We start from the raw sequence: 15994 nt of genomic DNA on the forward strand, positions 1-15994 counted from the left end.
TAGCAAATGGAGCTGTTCTTAAGTTGGATTGTTCTTAAGTAGGGACGTTCTTAAGTAGAGACCCCACTGTATATATACATAAGCTCTGATTCTTTTGGCATGCAGGGCCTTTCTATTCATTCTTCTGCATGGATCCCTGACCTTATTGCCTAGGAAATCCACTCCATGGACAGCACCAACAAACCAATAAATTTTGCTATGTGAGCTATTAGCAGCAAATCCTCATCCCCATCAAATCAAGCTATGTAGTACCAAAGCTAACCAATTTTTATTTTGCTTTATGTACATTCCTGCCGCTTGTCCTTGGATTGGGACCCAAGGCACATATTATTTTGGGAAGTGAGGCAGAATATTTCAGAGCAATTTCTCTCCATCCATGGCAGTAAAAAAATACAACAGCAACACTAATAACTTAAAAAAGGGGCTGGCATTCTGCAGTACCCCTAGATCTGCTGTCCAAGGCTGCTTCTCACTCTGCCAAATGGTAGGGCTGGTCCACAAATGGACCACTGCTCTTTCCCCACCCTGGAGCTCAGGGGAAAGCATCTCACTCAGATCCTTTATTTCTAACAACTGTGACTGCAGTTACCCATGTATTCATTGAGAACTCCCATTGAGTTCAGTGGGACTTTCTCCCAAGGCAAGCAGCCAATGATTGTCTTTCGTAGCTGAACAGATGGCCCTGTGGCTCATTTGAGCTTCAAGCGCTGCCACAGCCTGCAAGACTCAGGAAGGCAAAATAAAGCAGGTCCTGCTGTGTGCCTTGGTGAATGGCAAGCCCGGACAGTTGTAAAAGTAATGCGAGCCATTTCGTTTTTCCTGCAGCTGGGCACTTTCCAGCAGGGAGGACATGCGCAGGCACGGTGACTTACACACAGAGGCTCACAGAGCTTTGTCGATGTTAATTATGAGAAACTTGGAGCCCAGCAGTCATGCTGTAGACTAATTTGTCAGACGCTGCTGCTGACTCAGCATTTGTGAGGCCCCCGCTTGAAGAGAGGCATGCAATGGCGGGAGTGAATGTGGGTTTTTCTTTCCTTTCCTTTTTCCATCTCTCCTTTCACATGGTAATCACTGTGTGATGGCTGGAGGTTTGAGTTATTTTAATTATTATATTTTTGAAACTGCCCAAGTTCTACACATCCTATAACATTCAACGTTTTGCACATTGAAAGCACAAAATAGATGACAATGAAATCACATAAACATCAGAATAAAACTAGCGAAAGCACATAATAAAACCAAACACAAAGTGAGTTGCAAGGATAAAGCACTGCAAAGATGTGAAAGCACTAGAAAACAAGTGCCACAAGGCATGGGAATTTTTTTTAAAAGACGTGCTTCCAAAAATTACACACATACCACAATATAGGCATCAGATGAATTTCTCAAAGGAGAATAAGTGCTATCATTGATAAATCTCTCCCTCCACCCCCCCCCACGCAAAACACAGTTACGGTAATTTAAATTTTAAACTTATTTGATTTGTGTTGATTTTTTTAATTGCAACTTTAGGACTTATGTTAAGTGTTAAATTGTCAAATACCCTTTTGCTCTTTATGCACTTCTGCAACACAGCTCAGCAGTATATGAAATAGCGTCCAAATATGGGCAGAGTGAAACAATAAAAGTAAATAATGTTAAAATACTATATGTGGGAGAGAGTGAAGCTGCTTAAACATATTTCCCCTTTAGTAGTGAAGTGGTCGAATGTGTGTCTGAGAAAGTATACCTGCATAAAAGATGGAAATGTGTGCATGTGTGGTATCGAACAGACTCCGGCTGCCCTGTCCTACAAAAGAGTCTGTACTTCTTGCAGCACAAGGTTGCAATTTCTGAACGTTGCTCTCAACCTGTTGCCTAAACCCCTAAGCGATCCAGCCATTCCAACTTACCCTTAACTGAATTAGATTTTTGACCTCACTAACAGTTAGTTGAAGTTTCAAACATTTTCTGCTAATTTTTCTATGCCTGCCTTTGCCATGACAGTCATATTTAATCTTTGTTTGTGCTTGCTTACATGAGCCCCACTGAGCCACCGACAATCAATTGGCTTCCTGACTCTATGACCACGCCTCAGAGAGCATGTTTGCTTCCCCCTTCCGACACCTCATCTTACACTGCTTGACTCTCAAACCTTGCTTGATCTTACCGCTCAAGTCAGCCTTTGGCAGCAATGAAATCTGCTCCGTTCAGAATTTGCTTCCATGTATTTTCTTAAGTTAAAATTACAGCTACTAGAGTCACAAATGAAAACAAAAATCATGAGTAAAGATAAGTGCTTGAAACTTTTGGTTTAAAAATATATACCACAGAATACGTACCAAAGCTTTATAACATTGTGTGTAGTACACAAATCAGTGCCTGCTTGTGAAATCTGTATGCAGCATACAGTGGACCCTCTACTTAAGGAATTAATCCGTATTGGAATGGTGGCTGCAAGTCAAAAAGTCTGTAAGTCGAATCTCCATTGACCTACAATGCACTGAAAACCGATTAATCCCATAACCAGTGGTTTTTATTCTATTTTTATTCCATTTTGTTTTTTTTTTTCTGGTCTGTAAGTCGATTCTCTGGCTGCAAGTCAAATCTAAATTTTGCAGCCAGAGAAGTCTGTAACTTGAAAAGTCTGTAAGTCGAGCCGTCTGTAAGTCAAGGGTCCACTGTATATGCTCTGTAATGAGTAAGCTTTGGGCATGAACAAAATGGTCTTCATGCCAAAGTGGTCAAGGCAGAACACCAAAGCAATGGCTGAACAAATCAGAAACTAGTCTTGCTAAAGAGGCTTCCTCTGGCTATAAATATGCATGGAAATTTAAATAAAAATGTACGGTGTGTGAAATTACTGTGCTGCTTAGCACTATTTTTAAAGGAGTTCATCAATACTGAACATTGGAGACTTTATCCAGATTTCCCCTGCCTGGGAAGGACATGACACACTATTTTAGGAACTATGGAAACCAAGAGTAAAAGGAATCATAAATTGGTGCTCATGGAGGGACTGCATAAATTGAAGCTAACTGGATGAGGTGTCAGGATCTGTGCCAGCTGTGCGAGTGAGTGTGAGATCAGCTAGATGGCCAACAGGGACCCAGACACAATTAGCCAAGGTGTATGACTAGTTCCTTCTGTGAACCCCAATAGGATTCCAGCCCCAAAATCCTACAGCTGGAAGAGATCCCAAAAGGTTGTCAAATCCAAATCCCTGCTAAAACAGGAAATCTGCAGATTAAAAAGTAGCCCTGACAGATAGCCATCCAGCTTCTGTTCAAAAATCTCTAATGAAGAAGAGTCCACAACTTTTCAAAGTAGTTCATTCCATTATCAAAAAGCTCTTACGGTTAGAAAGTGCTTCTTAATCCTTAGCTAAAACTTCCTTTCTCATGATTTGAATCCATTACTTTGAGTTCTGCCTTCCAGAGACACATTTTACAAAGCTCCACAATGAGAGCTCTTCAAATAATTTAAAATAGGTATATTGTATCATCTCTCAGTCTCCTCTTCTCCTGGGGAATCATAGCAAGAAGCTAAACATCACAGGAAAGGGCCTGGACGTAAAGAACAAAGGCTAGAAAGCCTTTTTCATAGTTTGGAGGAAAAGAGTTACTCATTAAGGAGTGTGTTAGATAATTATGTTTCAAAAATAAAACAATGCAAACAACACAGAATTTTTTAGTGTAATGAAAAATATTTTTAATTGCTTGAAAAAGACACTCTAGGTATTTTCACCACAATTTTTCATTTTGTATCACTATCGTATCAATAGTGAGGAGAATACTAAGTTTTTTTTAAAAAATCAACATAGAAGCATAGAATAATGGAGTTGGAAGGGGCCTACATATAAGGCCATTGAGTCCCATCCCTTGCTCAGTGCAGGAATCCAAATTAAAGTGGATCTGACAGATGGCTGTCCAATTTTCTCTTGAATTCCTCCAGCACTGGAGTGCTCACCACCTCCCGAGGTAATTGGCCCTATTGATGTACTGCTCTAACACTTAAGAAGTTTTTCCTGATATTCAACCTAAATCTGGCTTCCTGGAGCTTGAGCCCATTATTACATGTCCTGCACTCTGGGGTGATCAAGAAGAAGTGATAGGCAATATAACAAGTTATTAAGAGAGGTAACTTTTAGAAGTAATCATGGGGGGAGCTTTATAACAATTACACAAAGAATTATTTTTAAAAATAAACATTTCTGGCTCTGGGAGTTCTAGTGCACATAATTCCTTTCCTCTTCCTACTTCTCTTGTATTTTAGCTCTCCTTTTATTTTATTTTATTTTTTAATTTTTGTGTGTAATGAGAACTAAGCACATTTTAAAAACAAAGGTGACAATCTAATTTGCCATATGATTCCATCTCAGGCTTGACCTTGTTCTCAGCCTTGACTCAAATAGCTCAGCTTGTCTGGACTGGTCTGTTGCTCATTCAGTCAGAAGGGAATCTGAGCAAGCAATAAATCTGTAACTCAGAGTTGATGGTGGTGCGGTTAGTACAAGCAAGACTAGCGGCGGCAGCACAGAGCCTGTCCTCACCAGCATCTAGAGCAATATATGGATCCATGTTGGTGCAGTTTGGTTCAAACCAAACAACAGTGTCCACACATGTTTCTACTTAGATTGATCCATCCTGCCCCTTTAGGACGTGTTCCATTTTTTCCTGGCACAGGGTTATTCCTTTTAGTATGGTTCAGCAGGATCCTAATTGTCTCATAGTGTAGCCTGTGTGGATGGTTAGCTGTCACCCAAATGGAATTGTGGGCAGTATTACATGAGGTGATAACCTTGTCACATAATAGGTGTGTTGTTGCTAGAGATGGGTTCGTTCATCCTAGTCCGTTTACCACTGCGATAGCAGTACCGGAAGAATGAAGGGCAGGGAAGATGGGACGCTACTTCTGAGTGAGTGCCCACCATAGGGGCCAAATTGCCAAACACTTCTTAATGCTGGTATATAAACTGGGAAGAACCGTTGACCTGGCCATTTGTGCCCATCTCTAGTTGTGATATTAAAATGGAGGACAGTGAAGCCCCCTCTGATGCTCTGCTGTTTTGATGATGATGATGATGGTGATGATGATGGTGTCAGTGTTACTGATATACTGCACATAGCTGAAACATACTATGTAAATGCCAAATATTATGAGCAACTTCTTTGAAAGCCTAGCAGATTTTGGAATGCATGCCATAATCTTCTGATCAGGAAATAAAAATAAATATAGCAGCACTATTAAATAATAGTTTTCTCTCTCTTGCTTCATATTTTGATGCATATTTTAAGTCCTCTCTATTCAGGAAATAGTGGGGTTTTTAAATCTTCTTCAACTTGAATAAAATGTCTCCCAATTTGTTGTGGAAGACGTGTCCGTGAAGCTATCGAATGCATGTTTTCATTTAGCTGCAGGTTTGAGAGTTCTAGCACTTTGTAAAGGAAACACCAACTGCTGTTACACTAAAAGCTATCCCCAGAAGCAAGGAATTCCCCCTCCTCCCTGCATTTGACTGATCAAGGGAATCATTCTGATTCTGCTTTCTAGCTGTCACTAGAAGGGTACCTCTGTGTGTGCAATCCTTGTGTGCCAAATTATTGTGACAGAGTTGCTATTCAAGCCAGCTGAATAATTCATCTGTGAATAAATGTCCTTTGTGAATTGTGTGCTTCTGCTGACTCAGTTACAAGGTTGCATTGCCAGAGCTTCACCCAATGTGCTCAGTTAAAGGACTGCCCGGGCTTCCTTCTTCCTGTTTGCCATTGCAACAGCTGATCCTGGGATTATCGGAATCCTCTGCCTTTGGTCGGACAGTATGGGTGTGACATACCAGCTGTGACCTAACTCACAGTAATTCATTCATCCGAATAAAATTAAAAGCTCCGACAAAAGACGCTTTTTACTAAGCCAAGTAGTTTGGTTTGGGTTGCGGTTCTTGCAGAAGTCTTTAAGAAATCAAGGAAAAGCACATTTGACTGGGAGCAGGCCAACACCTTTATGCAGTCTTTTCATTCAACTTCTATTGTATGTATGGTTTCATTCCAGAATTCAGCTTTGGTTAAACCTAAGCACTCTACTTTCCAAGCTTTTCTCAACATTTTCCTGCTGCCATCGGAGACATTGGCCACAGTATAACCGCTACGCTTAGGATAAACAGTCTTTTTCCACACACAAAATCACAGAAAAGACTGACTTGGCTGCATCTGTTGAACAGAACACCCTTCTGAGATGCCAGATTTTATGGCGCTCGCTCTCGCTCTCTCTCTCTTCCCGCCCCTCCCCCTCTCTGTGTGCAGCATTTATATTCAATCTGGCATGCCCTCAATTCTGGGTGGTGCCCGAAAGGTACAAAAAAACCCAAAAATACAGATGTCATGTATAAATCTAACAAAATCCAAGGCCTCAAATATATACACTAGTCAAGAACAACACAGATCCACAACAGTTGCCAGTACATGTCCTGAGGCATTGAAGTTCAAAAGGGGGGGGGGTCTCCTGCATGTGCTGAAATCATGTCCTGGTTGACTGGAAACAGGAAACTGGGAATTATCTAGGCATGCTTGAAGCAAAAGCAACCCGAATGTGATGAAGAGAGTCTGCTAGTTCTGCTCCCCCACCCCTCATCAATTTAATCACTGTTGTGCCAGTTTGAAGAAGGGGGTGCAGCTGTATCGGAATAGCTTCTGCATTATAAACCAGAGCCCAGATTTGGAGGTTGAGGGGCCGGTTGGCTTCTATGGAGAGATTATGTGGATGGGATAACCCAACTCTGGGAGATCAAACATCTAGTCTCCACTAAACTATAAATCTCATTCACTTCAGGTCAGTCATTCAGCTGTATCCCCCTCCCAAGGTTGTTGGGAAATTAAGAAAGACAAAAGCCAGATATGCTCCCTTGACTTTATTAGAGGAGAGTTAGAATATACATATTACTGAAATAAAAGGGAATATACAAGGCTTAATAAATGTATGCACCTGAAGCATTTCTCAGATCTTGAATATTCTTGTTTTTAACGGCCTCCACCTTGCACTTCTAGCTGCCATCATTCTAAGCTAATGGCGAAGCAACATTTATCTAATTTACTGGATTTCCTTTCCCTCTGTTTCCAGATTCTGTCAGCTCCCCAGTTCAATTGCCATGAAAACACAATGACTCTTCCCTGATATCACCCATCTTCCTTTGCACAGCTCACTCACTGAAAGCGGGGGGGGGGGCAGGATTTGCTGTTGCAGCTGCTGCTTTCCCCAAATACCTCCCCCCCCAAACACAAGCCATTGTTTATGAGCATCTTTTGTCTGAAGATTGCATAAATGCAGCTGGTAGTAGGTGGCTCCTTTGAAGCTCTCTCTCCTCCCTCCACCCTTTCAGATGACTAAGCTGCTGGAACTTGCCAAGTAATTTCAGTGGCCTCTAAATCACACTTACTAATAATCAGAATCAATCCATCTCTCATAGCAGCAGCGGCCACTGCCTGCCTAGCATGGGAGTCAGCAGAAGGACCCGCCCCTCTGCAGCTGCTCTTCTTTGGCTGACACCTATTTTTACTCTGGTCAAAAATAAAATGTGTCTCATGCTCAATAAATATATTTTCAAAGCGTACATCATACATCCCTCCAGCAACTGTGGTGCAATATGTACAGTCAGGGGGACAGCAGTGAGAAAAAGACCCCACTTCCTGGCCTCATTTTCCTTCTAAATAAATCCTCCTCCCTCCTCACCCTAGCCTGCCATTTTGTCTGCAGAGAACAGAGCCTTGCAAGGTCACAAGCAGGAAAATGTCCCTCTGTTTCGCTCTGTAAATATAGCAATGGGCAGAAGTCAGCAAGACTGCCTGCAGCAATTCGCCCCTGCTCAATGCACCCGCAGAAGAAGCTGAAGAGTGGTATGTTGCCATGATTTGTACACATAGCATGCACCACAGTTTCTCTGCCTGTGTATATTAAAATGAAATGAAAGTTTTGTTTTCATTACCTGCAATGTACTAAGCTCACAGCCCTCTGAAATGAAAATGTCCCTCCTTGTATTTACACTGAGCTGCTGTTATTTTGTTACAGTAGCCTAATTCAAATGAAAAAGAAAATTGGGATTTTTTATTTATTCCATTTTTGCTCTTAAACATGGAGTCTTCAATCTGCACTAATCTAGAATGGATCACTGAGGGATCTACTAGTGGATCACGATCAAAAGTGGGCATGAAACGAACAATGAAACAACCCCCCCCCCCCCACAAATCAGGCTGTTTCGTGGTTCATTTTGGGGCACTTCAGGAAAACTTGCCTGTCCAGGGCAAAACGAAAGACAAAACTGTTATGGGTGTAGGCAATTTGTACCCTTTGGTTTTGTTTCTGTCCATGGAGTTTTCTTGGCAAAAGATACTGGAGTGGCTTGCCAGTTCCTGCTCCAGGTGGATCGTGTTTAGTCAGAACTCTCCACATCACCTTGCTGACAAAGGTCCACATAGTCAAAGCTATGGTTTTTCCAGGAGTGATGTATGGAAGTGAGAGCTGGACCATAAAGAAAGCTGACCGCCAAAGAATGGATGCTTCTGAATGGTGGTGCTGGAGGAGATTCTTGAGAGTCCCCTGGACTGCAAGGAGAACAAACCTATCCATTTTGAAGGAAATCAATCCTGAGTGCTCACTGGAAGGACAGATCCTGAAATGGAGGCTCCAATACTTTGGCCATCTCATGAGAAGAGAAGACTCCCTGGAAAAGACCTTAATGTTGGGAAAGTGTGAAGGCAAGAGGAGAAGGGGACAACAGAGGACAAGATGGATGGACAGTGTAATTGAAGCGACCAACATGACGTTGGCCAAACTCTGCAAGGCAATGGAAGGCAGGAGGGCCTTGCGTGCTCTAGTTCATGGGGTCATGAAGAGTTGGACATGACTTAACGACTAAACAACAACACCCTTTGGTTTGGGGTGCATCATCTCTTGCTAGAAAGCCTGGTGCTACTCAGTCAATACTCTACGACAGGCTTGTCCAACCTGCGGCCCAAGGGCCGCATGCGGCCCAGGTGAGCTTGTAATGCGGCCCAGTGCAATTTTTTATTTTAAAGAAATTCCAAAGTTTCAAGTTACACTGCCGGTGCTTGCGGCCGGAATGTGGCCAGGGCATGTCACAACAGTAGAGGGGGAGAGAGGGAAGGAAGGAAGGAGTGGGAGGGGAGGGGACAGGGGGGCTTCATGACTACATTGTGCCATCCCCATCAATAGGTGGACCCTCTCCCGGCCCCATGAAGTCGTCGGAGTCGAAGCTGGCAGCCTCTGCTGTCTGAGATTGCAGCTGCCGGTAAGGGCACTTGGAGTGGGGCTGCGGAGGACGGCTAGGGCTGTCCCCCCATGCAGCCCAAACCAAATGTATGTGCAGCCCAAAACAAATTTTCATCTTCTAATGTGGCCCAGGGAAGGTGAAAGGTTGGACACCCCTGCTCTACGCAATGCTGGGGTGAACGTAGAGAAAACTTTGTGCACTGATTGTCAGTGATTGTCAGTCAGACAGTCAACCATGGGTTCACTCTCTGGGAGCAGCTGGTTATAGGAGCCACACCTTGGGCAGCTCAGCTAGTGGTTTTTAAGTAGCCAGCATGAGAAGAGGACACTTAGCTTGCTATTCCATTCATCCTGCCCTCTTTCTCTTTCCTCCCCAGTCCACCTCATGAGGAATAACACTCTGTCTCAAGTTCCCTCCCAGGAGCCACTCATTTAATTTCCCCCAAACTGGATGCTAAAAAGCAATTTCCTGGGGGAATCTGATTTAGATGTCCCAAAGCCAATATTTGCCAAACTTGGAGAGGGTGGGGAGGAGAGTCAACTGAAGATGTGCAGTGAGTTTTATGTCTGTAATTCACACAGTGGCCATTCTACCACTCCTGGAAGTTCCAAGTCATACAAACCACAAAACTTAGAAAGTTCATGAAAGTTTGTGGTCCATGGTTCATGAGTAGCGACGAATCATGAACCCCTGTTTTCCCAATTTGTGCCCATCTCTAAACACAACTGGGGGGTGGGGAGACTTGAGAAGAAAGGGGGGAAATACTGCATGACCAGAGTACTTAAGAATGTATTAGGTATTTGGGGCATGACCACACTTACCTCAACACTTACAGTTTCACAAGGTTTGTTGGGAAAGGGTCCCCACAATCAAGAATTATTTCTCTCCTCTTGAAAATATTGGTAAACATACTGTAGAGAAGAGCAGTGGAGCCTGCAGATACTCCCCCTGGCATGTGGGGGAGCCAGAAGGGAGAAATGGGAACTCTTGGCATGAGTTTGGTGTTCTAAAACAGTGGTTCTCAAACTTGTATCCCCAGATGTTCTTGGACTGCAATTCCCAGAAGCCTTCACCACTTACTGTGCTGGCCAGGATTTCTGGGAGTTGCAGGCCAAGAACAACTGGGGACCCAAGCTTGAGGACCACTGTTCTAGAGGAGGTGACTATTCATTTGACTGTTCATTTTTATTTAATTTTTTTTATCAGTCATTTTCTTACATCAGCTAATATAAAGGAAAGTTTGCATCTCTTAAATTTTGGCCTGTACAAATGTCATTTTGGAACTGTGTGTTTTATTCAAAACCCTTATATTTCTGCCTGTGTACATGAAAAGAAAGGAAAGAATAAAGGAATGTAAGATGGGGGCTGTCACCTCTGCCCCCACCCTGTGGGTTTCTATGGTGTTACCCAGTCAAAAGACACTGTAAGCCTCTTCCAACTTTCTCTCTTTTAACATATTTTCTCCTTGATTTTTTTTCCACAAAAGAAACAAAGAATATAAAAGATGGAAGTTATGGGAAAAGAGAGTTACAAATTCCAAAATCTATATTGGGGCGATACCTTTTGTAAAAATAAAAATTAAAATTAAAAAGCACTAAATGATGTGCAATTCTGAGAACTGACATTTTAAAAGTACGTTTGCAGTTCTTTGGTTCAATGGGCCAGTGCTGTAGTCCTGGATCATTTCACCTTGCCTTGTCCAGATCATTGCAGAGCCCAGAGTTTTCTACAGTGTGATTGGGAAGAAAGGGTAATTTCCTTGACAAGTTTGCCAGAAGCAGCTGGCAAACAAGATGGTGCTTCAACATCTCCTTGAGGTAGCTGAAGAGCAACATAGGATTGCCTTGCTGACTGCCATAGATCTGGTTTGGCCTCCCAAATGACCCATGGCAAGAAGCAGCACTAAATCCAAAGTAAGAAAGCACATATTCAGTCAAAGATCATTTTGGAAATATGCCAGTCTCTCAGTCACACTTTCCACATAAACAGAGGAATGGAGGGGCGGGGAGAGACAGAGAGTGGTAAGGTCTGCCCTGTCCCTAACAGCAAGAAATCAGTATGGATGATTTACTTGGTACTGGTGTGCTTTAGTAAGAAGCTAGCTTTAGAGGGCTGGACAGTATGAGAGCGAAGAGGAGGAGGAAGAGGAAGGAAAATACTATTTCTAATAGAAGCTCATCCTTGCTTAATGCTGTCTCTGCAGAGCCAAAGCAAGGTTAAGCCAAATACGAAGAGATTTAAGGGGCTTGCATTTTTATCCTACATTAAACTCCTCTTGGCCTCATCCCCTTCCAGTTTTATAATCTAAACTTGTCCACAAGCTACTCCTTTCCATCCTCATCATTCCCCCTCTTCCCCTCCCCCCCATCTTACAGAGGAAGACACAGCTGTTTCTTCTTCTTCTTCTTTTTTCCAGGGGAGGTTATTTTTGTTCTGCCCTGCCTTCTACCTCACTGTAACTTTCCAAGGTTTGAGATCTTTCCCTCAGGGGCCATGTGAAGGGTAGACAGCTTCAACCAGAGAGCTGCCCACAGGAATTCAGAAGATCAAAGCCTTCAACAACCCCAGAGAAGGAAAGGCAGAAGAATGTGCAAGGGGCACACCGTGGAAAGAACTGTACAAACAAGTCAGATTCTCGTCTCATTTGAGAGACAGCTGGGGCAGTAGCATACTTTCCCCCCAGAGTTTCTACTTACAAGGAACCCTTTCTGTATTGACCTCCAGCTATTGCAACTTCTCACGTCTTACTATAAAACCCCTGATGGCTTCCAAAGGACTCTGGGACATTATAGAGCACAAATGTACTGAACACAGGGAAGTGGCTCAGCCTGAACTGATCCTGTCTGTTCCCCTGAGCAAGGTGTGAAGGCAGTCTAAAATGCACTGGCATTTTATCTGTGTTTTCCCCCAACTGATATTCTCCTCTCTGCTCCACTGACAGAAACTTTATATCGACATTTCCACCTGCACCCAGAAGTGGCAACATGTAAATCTGGTCTGTACCGTATATCTTATGTTTTCACAGCCCTCAAACCAACATGTTTTTAAAGCATAGCTCTGCCACCACAGATGTGCATCAAATCATTATCCTAGAACTGCAGGGCTGGAAGGGCCCCTGTGGATCATTGAGTCCAGCCCTTGTCAAGGAGGCACAAGTGGGGAATCAGACTCATGGATCCTAGTATGCCTGAATTTATGCCAAATTGTTCTTGTTGTTTAGTCGTGTCCGACTCTTCATGACCCCATGGACCAGAGCACGCCAAGCTGTCCTGTCTTCCACTGCCTCCCAGAGTTTGGTCAAATTCATGTTGGTCGCTTCGGTGGCACTGTCCAACCATCTCATCCTCTGTCGCCACCTTCGCCTCTTGCCTTCACACTTTCCCAACATCAGGGGCTTTCCCAGGGAGTCTTCTCATGAGATGGCCAAAGTATTGGAATCTCAGCTTCAGGATCTGTCCTTCCAGTGAACACTCAGTGTTGATTTCCTTAGGAATGGATAGGTTTGTTCTCCTTGCAGTCCAGGGGACTCTTAAGAGTCTCCTCCAGCACCACAATTCAAAAGCAAAATAGAACTTGATAAATCGTTAAGACGCTGCACAACTTGTTCTTGTTTCTGCTGTAACAGATACAGAGTAACAGAGCAACCCATCCAAAATAATAAATGTAATAGAAATCACAATCATAGTTACTCTCTGCTCCTTTTCTTAATTTAAGAATACAATTCTTTCACTAGGTCACATAAAAGGTCAGTGTCAGCCAATGAAACAAGAGGTAGGATAATACTCTAGAGTCTAGCCTACCCTGGTTCCACATCCAGAAGGTGACCAACTGGCCACTGACACTTCTGAGATGGTGACAGGATTGTGTCCACCACCAGAAAGGTGAGAGAGGGAGACGATTAGTTTAGTCTGAGTGGCACAAATGCTCAGGCCTGGCCCTCCAGCTCCCCTTGCCCTCTGCCACATGAAACTGTTGCATCACCTTGTCTAAGGATTGCCCTGCCCAAGGTAAATCTAGTCTACTATTTTTTTTCTTCCTGTCTTTTTTTTTCAGCAGCAGCAGGCTGGGCATCTCAGAGATCAAGAGGGGCCTCGGCCACTTCCAGTTTTTGAGGTTCCCACTGCCTTTAAAAATGAAGAAATGCCAAAACAGGGTTATAAAACTTGTGCTGTATTTTAAATTTCAGGACATGAATGGGATGTCTAGGCAAAATGGGCCCCCTGCCTCCCACCCAGTATAGTCTCTGGTGGCAAGTCAAACTATTCTTATTTTCTTTAGTTTTGTTTAAAAGACATATGTGTCCCATCTCCCCATACCTCTCAGAAGAACTCAGCTGGTGGCGTATTTCAGAATGTGTGAGGCCAAAACAGAAAAGACTCTTCTACTTGCCACAACCTAGGACCTGAGATTGTGAAACCAACATGCTAAACTCAGCCTGGAAAGAGACTGTTGTTTTCATGCGCCTTCAAGAAGTGTCAGATTCAGGGAGACCCTATTAGGGTTTTTTAATAGGTCACATGTTCAAGAGGTGCTTTACCATTGCCGCCTCCCCAGTGACTTTCCATGGCTGAATAGGGCTTTGAACCCAGGTCTTCTGCATTCTAGCATAACACTGTATCCAATACAGCACACTAGCAGAATCAGAACAGCATGTTTGAGCACACAGATACTAAAGGGCATCTTTATCCCTACTAATGGCGTTTAGATCTTGTGTTTCTTAATGCCGATGGTATCTATCCCTTCCCCTTCCAGGTAGCGTTCAGGTCAGGGGCATGATAGAACATGATAGGGCACCCTTTCTACAACAGTGCATCTTAGCAGGCCTGCATCTCCTGAGTTCCAGCTCTCATTGCCCTTTTTCGTTTTCCCCACCCCACTCTTGCTGATGAGCTTGACACAGATAGTGTGTATTGTGCAGTGACAGCTGCAGACCGTTTCCCATCCATCTATTTCTGGTGCAGCGTGTTATGTGTGTGTATGTGTGTGCCAGGCTGTGTATATATTTAACTTCACATGCTTTAATCCAAAGGGGTCAGGAAATACGAGCAATGAAGGCTGTTATTGTGGAAGGCTGGAACGTACTGGAATGTTGACATTGTCAGGCAAGAGGCCCTCAGCAACGGAAGGTAATGCTGACCTCACTGTCTCGCTCTCAGTTTTTGCCACCCTCCAGAGAAATGCAGCTTTAAAACTAGTAACCCTTTGCTGTCCAATAGACTTTTCTTTCAGGGTGGATTTCTCCTTCCTCCCTCTCTCTCTGTGCTTTGTTCTAAAGGGGCAAAATGTTCAAACCGTTTTTCCTAATTTATGGGGGCAGACATTTGTAACCATCTTAGAATCAGAAGGTTTTCCTCCACAAAACTCTGTTTCCATTAGAGCAGATAAAGGACAAAGAAGGGCCCTTTTCACAGCAATGTTAAGTATTGCATGCAATGAAAGGCATTTATCACAACCTTGCACACAGGGAGTGGAAAGAGCCTTGTGGAAAATGTGGCTACCTTCGGTCCAAGCATCAGAATCAAAGACTTGTAGCATCCGTGGCTTTTCTTTAGTCAATTCACGGTCTCATTCGGGAATAAATCTCTACCGGTGAAGAATAAAGAATGACAAGGAACAAGAATCTTTCCATGATCCTTTTGACTCTTATTTCTTTCCCCACATTGTTTACCAGTGGAATCCCCTACCACAAGATGTGGTACAGGTTACTAATTAAGATGGCTTTAAAATGAGATTAGACAGATTTGTGGGAAAGTAAATTATTGGTGGTGGGACAGGATGCTGGATTAGGTAGGCCTTTGGTCTGTTCTGGAAGGCCTGTTGTTCCATTCACACTTTCAGATCAACTCCTAGTCCTAGACAGGAGTGAAGTAATCAATCACATGTGTATCCTTCTCCTTACTTCCCTGGGGAAGCTCTACTCTTATTTTATGGAACAGTGCTCTAAACATGAGGCAACCGCTATAGCACTCATCTGCAGAAATGTCGGTGACCACACTGATGGAGACTAGCTAGGACAGGGATTTTAAAAATGACTTTTCTGGACTACAACTCCCAGATTGTACCAGATTGCCAGAACGTTATCAGTCGGCATGTCCAGTGGCCATGTAGGCTAGACAAATTCTGGGAAGCTGTAGGCATAAAAAAAAGTAACATTTTTCCAAGCTCCGCCTGGCATGATGGGAGTTGTATTGCAAGGCAAGTCAAAGGCACCAGGTTGAGGAAACAGGCTCTGATACAGACTACCTGGCCGCCACATTGTACAAACACTTTCTAGCAGGGATTGCCATTTTTGGGACTCTAATCCCACTGTTGCTGGTAGTGCTTACTCTGAGACAGTAAGAGCTTTTTTTTTTTTTAAATGTAATGCAAGGAAGCCTTGCCTCTTGTGGTAGGAAAGCGACACAAATAAAAGAAAAACATAAGAAGGCATCATAAGCAATGAGTTGTGTGAATGCCTGGTCCTCGATGCTATGTCTGTTTTTCTGCTCATTTCCTGGTGATCCGGTACCTCTTATCACACTCCTGGCTTCCAGTCAGACTGGATTATACCCACCCCCAACCTTGCCCCAGGCTGGTCTGGTTGGAGTTTGAAAGCACAGAACCTTTGTTTTCCCTTTCTCTGAGGCAGTCCTTAGAACCTTCAAAATGAAAAGATGATAACCCTGGGACTCTTGCACAATGGTAGGAAGGGAGAAAGGGGGGGAGGGGAAGAAAACACTGCCTTTTCCT

General features: G+C 43.4%; 1 long non-coding RNA gene across 1 annotated transcript in view; it reads left to right on the plus strand.

The window, feature by feature from the left end:
• The first annotated feature begins 235 nt into the window (after positions 1-235).
• LOC110079095 (uncharacterized) overlaps positions 236-15994 on the plus strand; it is a 55504-nt gene continuing 39745 nt past the window's right edge. Inside the window, exon 1 of the long non-coding RNA XR_012082622.2 lies at positions 236-14391. This is a non-coding gene — a long non-coding RNA (uncharacterized LOC110079095). The remainder of the gene's footprint in view (positions 14392-15994) is intronic.

This window comes from Pogona vitticeps, chromosome 1 (genome assembly GCF_051106095.1).
Source record: "Pogona vitticeps strain Pit_001003342236 chromosome 1, PviZW2.1, whole genome shotgun sequence".
Lineage (NCBI taxonomy): Eukaryota > Metazoa > Chordata > Lepidosauria > Squamata > Agamidae > Pogona > Pogona vitticeps.